The sequence below is a fragment of the Gastrolobium bilobum genome, unplaced genomic scaffold (genome assembly GCF_033153095.1).
Source record: "Gastrolobium bilobum isolate Gb01-03AN ecotype WA unplaced genomic scaffold, APGP_CSIRO_Gbil_v1 utg281063, whole genome shotgun sequence".
Classification (NCBI taxonomy): domain Eukaryota; kingdom Viridiplantae; phylum Streptophyta; class Magnoliopsida; order Fabales; family Fabaceae; genus Gastrolobium; species Gastrolobium bilobum.
The window spans coordinates 262-7,673 of NW_026899895.1; the positions used below are offsets into that span (position 1 = coordinate 262).

General features: G+C 35.0%; 1 pseudogene; it reads right to left on the reverse strand.

The window, feature by feature from the left end:
• Positions 1-286: 286 nt before the first annotated feature.
• On the reverse strand, positions 287-5,635 carry LOC133294115 (zinc finger CCCH domain-containing protein 17-like; annotated as a pseudogene).
• Positions 5,636-7,412: the final 1,777 nt, after the last annotated feature.

The following is a 7,412-nucleotide window of genomic DNA, read 5'->3' on the forward strand; positions in this document are numbered from 1 at the left end:
TTCCAGTTGGATCAGACAAACTTTATTCTGGCAGCACTGATGGGACAATTTGGATGTGGGACTGCCATTCTGGTCGATGTGCTAGCTTGATAAATCTTGGTGCCAAAGTTACCTCTTTGACACTGAGGGTCCATGGGTTTTTGTTGGTGTCCAGAATTCTATTAAGGTAAGCTCTTTAGTTTTCAGGTTGTTTCATTTTGCAGTCATGTCTTTTATATATAAGCATTACATGTTTGCTGATTATGTAATCATGGTTATTGTGAAGGCCTGGAATATCCAGTCTGCTTTAGAGTTTACTCTTGATGGACCTAACGGGCAAGTCATTGCTATGACTGTTGGAAACTTCTCTTAGTGATGCAATCAGTTCAAAGGGGGTCTCATACTTTCAGAGCTGCCTCTCCATGCAGAGATTACACCACCCTGCAATTTAAATAATCACATGATAGATAAATTGATATATGACATAAAAGATCTGTTAAAGAGTATGATAGAAGCCTTATCAAAGAGAAAATCTATCTAGTTACTAATTACAGAAAGAAGAAAAAAGTGAGAATATTATTAAATAACAAAAATAAACCACTGAATGAGAAGTTACCTATGCTCCAGCAAAAAGTGTATAATTGCCAACAGTCATAGCAAGGACTTTCCCATTAGGTCCATCAAGATTAAACTCTGAAGCAGTCTGGATTTTCCTAGCTTTCACAATAGCCATGATCACATAATCAACTAACATGTAATGGTTATATAAAAAAGGCATGATTGCAAAATGAAACAACTTGAAAACAGAAGAGCTTACCTTAATAGAATTCCGGACACCAACAAAAACCCATGGACCCTCAGTAATCAAAGAGGTAACTTCCGCACCGAGATTTATCACGCTAGCACATCGACCAGAATGGCAGTCCTTCACCCCAACTGTCCCATCAGTGCTTCCAGAATAAAGTTTGTCTAATCCAACCAGAAGAGCAATTCCAATGACAACCTGATGTCAAAAGTTTTAGTTTAAGTACTTAAAAAATATTAACATAAAAGGAAGCCACATAATTACTTGCATTCCGAGGAAACTTGAAGAATAAATTAAAAAAAAAATTCCAACCAACATTTGGTTGATTATAATGCTGTTGGTAGTTCCTAAATTAAACACCATATAGTAAAATTAAAGACTCCATTCTAATTAGCAATTATTAAAATATCAGTCAAAAATTAATTCAGCTACATGTCAAGTTCAATCCAATTAATTCAGATATCATCGAAATACATAAAGCAAGGTCAATAAATAATAAGACTTTTACAAAAACACATAATTGATATGCATGCACATGTTTGTTGTATTCAATACTAAAAGATGGTATTAGAAGAAAGTACCTTCTTGTGTTCTTGAAGCTTTGCTATTGCAGAAATCTCATCACCATAAAACCATGAATTTAAATTACAGCACTAGTCACCGTGTATACAATTTCCATACATCCAGTATCTACATACACTTCATGACAGCTTCTGAGAAGCCTCGGGGACATTGGTCCCATCTCCATCTTCACTCTTTCTAATCAACACTGCCTTTGAATCATAGTAAGGGGTCTTCTCATGTGGTTTTGGAGAAGCCTCAGTCACACTCGTCCCATCTACATTTTTTGTAATCAACACTGCCTTTGTGTTATGCATAGAGGCCTTCTCAGGTGGCTTCTGAGAAGCCTTAGCCGCACTTGTCCCATCTCCACTCTTCCTAGTCAATACTGCCTTTGAGTTGTACTTAGGGGTCTTCTCAGGTGGCATCTTAGAAGCCTCAGCGAAACTTGTGTCTTCTCGAAAGAGGAACTGGGCTTCCTTGGATAAGGATCGACAGTATTGCCATGATAACAGACAATAGATGGAAATGGGGTTTCACTGTGCAAAAACCTGCATGGATTTCTGTTGCATCTAGCCAATACACAATGTTGTACCACTGATTCGTTCAGTCTTCCTCGCCACTTTTATAGCCATAATACTCTAAAAAACAAACATTCAAATGGCACCCCAAATCAGACACTGAATCCCATCGATAAAATCCTCAATAGCTCATGCTTTCTTCTATTAACTCATCGATAAACAATAAGCCACATAATAATTTACCCATAAAAAACCGAAAACCTTCTGCATCCCAAATTTTCATAACCACACATAACTATAAACAAACGATGAAAACGAAAATGAAAACAAGGGTAGAACAACACGATCGCAGAACGTCCCGTCTGGAAACCTCAAAACCCATACCAGAGTTGGGCGAAAGACCAATAATTTAACCTTGCTCAGCGACGCAAATCGCGACCACCCTAAACCCCCAAATTACCGTATCGCGAATCCTTCAAAAAACCCTAATAAATAAATTGAAAGAAACCCTAAAATTGAAACCCCTAATTCGCAATAGGGAATCGCATGAAACTTCACCAAGATCAATATAATCGCACAAAACATAGACTCTCGCAGATCATCCACCATAGTATAGGGGGAATACCAAAAGGAGTATTCTAGGATTTTGGGGAGCAAAGAAGAAGCAAACCTGAGCTGGTGAAACACAGAGAAATCCTTCAGAAATCGAATTCGTTATTAATCGGAACGAACATAGAATAGCAAAAAGTAAAAGAAAGGAATCGAAAGCAAAGAAAAATGTTAGGATTTTTAGAAAAGTGAGGGTTAAGTTCTCTTCTACAGGGAATTATGGATTTATTGGGAACAGTAACTCATTTGTCACCTCTTATAAAAAAAAAAAACAAATTGTCCAATCAACGGAATGCGCTGTACTGACCAAAATACCAATTAATAATGGTATTTTCACCATTATTCGATAATGATATCTTCAATATGTTTGTTGTTTTTCCATTATTTTATAATTTTTGTAATTATTTAAAAATATAGAAGTGTACTGAACGTTTAACTCGACCTTCTTCTTCTTCTTCTGATATGGTTAGTTTTTTATTTTGTTTCATATTGATTGCTTTTGCTATTTTTCAATTTAATTGGTAATTATTTAAAAAAATCATAATAATTTTTTATCATTATTCACTCTTGTTCATCGCATATTTATATTAACCTTTTGTTAGTATTTTTTATTTCATATTAAATGCGTTTGGTAATTAATTAGTTTTTTTACTGACCAAACACATTCACTCTTTTTTTATATCATAATATTTTGAATTTGGATCCTCTCACGTGAAAAAATGATTAAGTGATCATATGATTTGATCATAATCACTTATTGATGATGAGATAAGAGAGAGAAAAATGTGTGATTTTTAAATTAATAGTTGTGATTAAATAACATAATCACATGATCATTTTTTCATATGAGAGAATATAAATCCTAATATTTTTCACCTTTTTCTAATATGCATCACTGGATCACCAAACCTTTACGCTAACATTATAGGACGTTATAATTAATAGTTTTGTACTTGGTTAGTAACTCATATCCAGTCCATGTCTTCATTGGCTACAGTGCACCCCAAGTTTGTTAGAGGGTACAATAAACTCGAGAGAGATTGCCACTTGTCCTACTTATGTTTAGAGTAGATTGACATTTTGACCACCTAACTCGCTGTTATCAATAGCAAATTAGGTAGCCACAAAAAAGTATTACATCAGCAAACAAAGTTCGCTACATACTATAGCGAACTTGTACGCGTGACCTATGATGCACCGACACTGACACGGGACATGGGACACGGCACGATACGACAAGCCGACACGTTAATTCTAAAACATATCATATTTCGACACGTTAGGACACATTTTGATATTAAATAATATTTTTAGTATATATAATATAATTTATATTTAATACATAAAACAGTCCATGATAAGTCATATAACCAATTAAATATTTAAATTTCATAACATAAATATAAAGCAAAAATAATTTTTCATACCTTGTTAATTTTTTATGTCAAATTCCATAACAGAAAAACAAATTGACTTATAAATTAATTTTCATTTTTAGTTAATAAAATAAAATATGGACCTTAAAAAAAATGTGTCGGAGCATTGACTGCGTGTCGAAAAAAGTTGACCGCGTGTTCCAAAATATTGACTTCGTGTCGGAGCGTGTCAGTGTCCGACATGAATTTTTTTTTTAAAAAAGCCGTGTCCGTGCATTCTTGCACGTTACACTTTAAAAATTTTACTGTTCATGTGACAATTGAATATTTTTTCTTAAAAAAAAATGGCAAATGGGTGAATTTTTTGATTTATTGTTCCCTCATAACGGGGGTTTCAAGAGTTTTTTTTTTTAATTATGTGATTTAAAGAAGAGGAAGGAACAAATGATAGTAGCTCAGTTGGCGTCAGGGAACTGAGCAGGTTAAGGTGAGAGCATATTTTTGATCCTTCCCAATTCCATCTTTGGAAGGGATTTAAAGATTTAATCTCGGGACTTGCCCCGAAAACAGAAAGAAGAGGAAGATTATATTTATAACATTTTTCGCTTATAATCTCTTATAATTAGATTTTAAACGTTAATTTCCCCTAATCTCATAGTTAGAATTTATTAAAAATTAAAAATTAGTTAATAAGTATGACATAATATAATTATACATTATAACAGTTAGATTATAAAAATCAACAGTTAAGATTTAATTATAAGAGATTGTAAATATAACCTCCTTCAAGAAAGAATCTGACTTAAAGTTATGCTATAATTTTGAGATTTGAGAATATTATCTTGTTATTAATTTTTTTTCTTTTTGGTAAACAAAACGACCCTAAGGCCCAACAAAGAAAAAAAAAACAACTAGCCCTAACAAGAGAGGCAGACAGCACGTTCCCTCCCCACATAAGCAATGTCTGTCATGTACAACAAATAAATACCACTAAGAGGATCTATACAAAAATATATGTTCTGCTTGATCTATGGAGTCAAGCAAGAATTTGGTCATTCAGTCAGCACACATTACCTTCCCTAAAAGTATGTCAGAGACGAACCTGGTAATCCTTTTGCAATCATGTCCGTACACGAGATAGCAGCTGCACCTCACGGACTACTACACCACACTTGATGAGCCTAGTGATCACCATAAGCGAATCACTTTCCAAGATAACTTTTCTATTACCATTATTTCAATCCTTTTCTAATCCTCTAAGGATGTCCCAAAACTCAGCTTTAAACGAAGAACAAAAACTCAACCTATAAGCTAAGCCACCAATCCACTTCACTTGAGTCAAGTATAATGACCCTAGCCTATGAGCTATGTGCTTACGAATTTATTGATGGATAAGTATAATGAATGAATAAAAAATTAGAGTGAAGTCTAATTAAAAGAATTAATGCCATATTGTGGAATTAAGTTAAAGATGATAGTTAAGAGATAAAAATGCGAGTAGGCAAAGTTATCCAAAAGTTAAAAGTAAAATGATAAATATTACTGTAAAAATATTATAAATTAAGATGTTAAGTTAGAAAGAGTTAAGTAAGCGGATTAGATAAGTTTATACCCACTTAGTTAGTTGAGCACTCATAAAGTACCAAAAGAACTCTATTTCCCTCGTACTCTCCTCTCTTCTCGTCGGACTGCTCTCTCCAAGCAAAGGAGAGCTTTCCCTCTTCCTCATCCTTGTGAAATGACTTCACATATGCTGCTACTCCAGAAACATGAGGACATGACATAGAAGTCCCATACAATAGTATAATAGCCCTAGCTTAATTAATTAGTAAATTACATGTAATTAAGTAATTAAGCATGTATTAGTGAGTAAAAATAAGTATAAGGCCTAATTAAGTGAATTGGGGTCACTTTTGAGGTAAAAAGTGTACTCAGTGAAAATTATGGGGTATAAATGGGTGTAGGCAAAAGTACCCAAAATATAAAAATAAAAGTGAGAATATTCCTAGAAAAATATTCCAGACTTTTGGGTAAAGTTTGGTGGTAAATGGACTTGAATAGATAGCTGAGCTAATGCCCGCTTGATTTCACTTAACCATGTTAAGCGACTACTAAATCCCTTTCATTTTCCCCCACACCCGTCGACCAGAAAAGAAGAGAAAAGGAGAGAGTGAGAAGCAAGAGAGAAAGGGAGGGAGCCAAAACCCTAGATCCTTGGATTCTCCACTTATTTGAGTGATTCAAAAGCCTAAACCACTTAGAATCTTCCTCTCATCTTTAATCCAAGCTTGATTTTGAGTGGGGAGCTTTGTGGTGTGAGATTTTTCCTCTCAAAAATTTGCCCCTTTGGAGGTTGAAGGGGTTTGGGAGCATTTCACTTCTTGGAAGCTTGAGGAACCATCACTCCTTGATTATGCAACCATTGGTGGTAAGATTTTACTCCTTGAACTCTATTTTCATGGAGATTGTATGCTGAAGAAGATGATGAATAGTGTTTTTAGGGTTTTATGATAATGTGAGTAGATTGGCTATGTTCAAGGAGGAATGAGGCTTAGTGTATGTTGTGAAAAATGCTAGGAATGACATTTAATCGGTGAAAATGAGTTTAGATAGTCAATTGATTATACTTTGGAAATTGCAAGATTATATACTTGATTGTGGATTTTCTTGCATTAGTAATCAATGGTTTGGTTTGGTTGATTATTGATTGTATCCATGGGATAGTTAGGATTGAGGCAATTGGATCACCCTTGAGGGACCAACCATTGGAGCAAACTATGGAGCTTGATTGGCCCAATTGGATAGCTAAGTTCATGCCAAATTGTGGTGTGGAGTTGTTGTGTTGTTGATGAATACATGGATATTCATTAAATTGTATTGATTGATTGTGTGACACCTTTGTGTAGGTGAGTTTTGCAAGTTATAGCTTGAATACGAAGTTGACTGGTTGTAGAAATTGTTGGTGAAGAACAAAGGTTGAACTGAAGCTTTGAGGTAAGCCTTCGGACCTTGGGTGTAATTCCATTGATTGTTCCACCAAGCCCTGAATGGGTAGTGGTTGTGATAGTGTATATAAATGCAATGAAATAGTTTAATGCCTTGTTATACGTATGTGTATGCATTTGGTGTGATATAGGATGGTGTTCCCCTATGTTGGTATGTTGCATGACGATGCGTAAATCATACTTGGTAGTTTAGCTGGCCAGTAGGACTATTTGCATTTGAGTATCCTTAGGATAGCTTGAGAGCTCGAGGGATTTCTCCTGGAGATGTTTGTTACACACTGCATGGATATGTATTTATTGCATTATTTATTGTTATTGCTATTACAGTGAGATTGAACTATGGGGTGGAGAGATGCTCCAAGGACCCAGGATTAATGTGATATATTCGTATATCTCACCCCGTGTCGTGGGGACCCCCTTTCAGGTAAGGATGCTGCAGGAGCCTCTGATGGCAAGTGGCCATATTTGCAGTAGTTGATACATGAAGATGTTGCACCATTGAAATTAAGCATGCTATGTTGTAGTTCGTTTGTATAGGATTATGAATTGAAAGTCA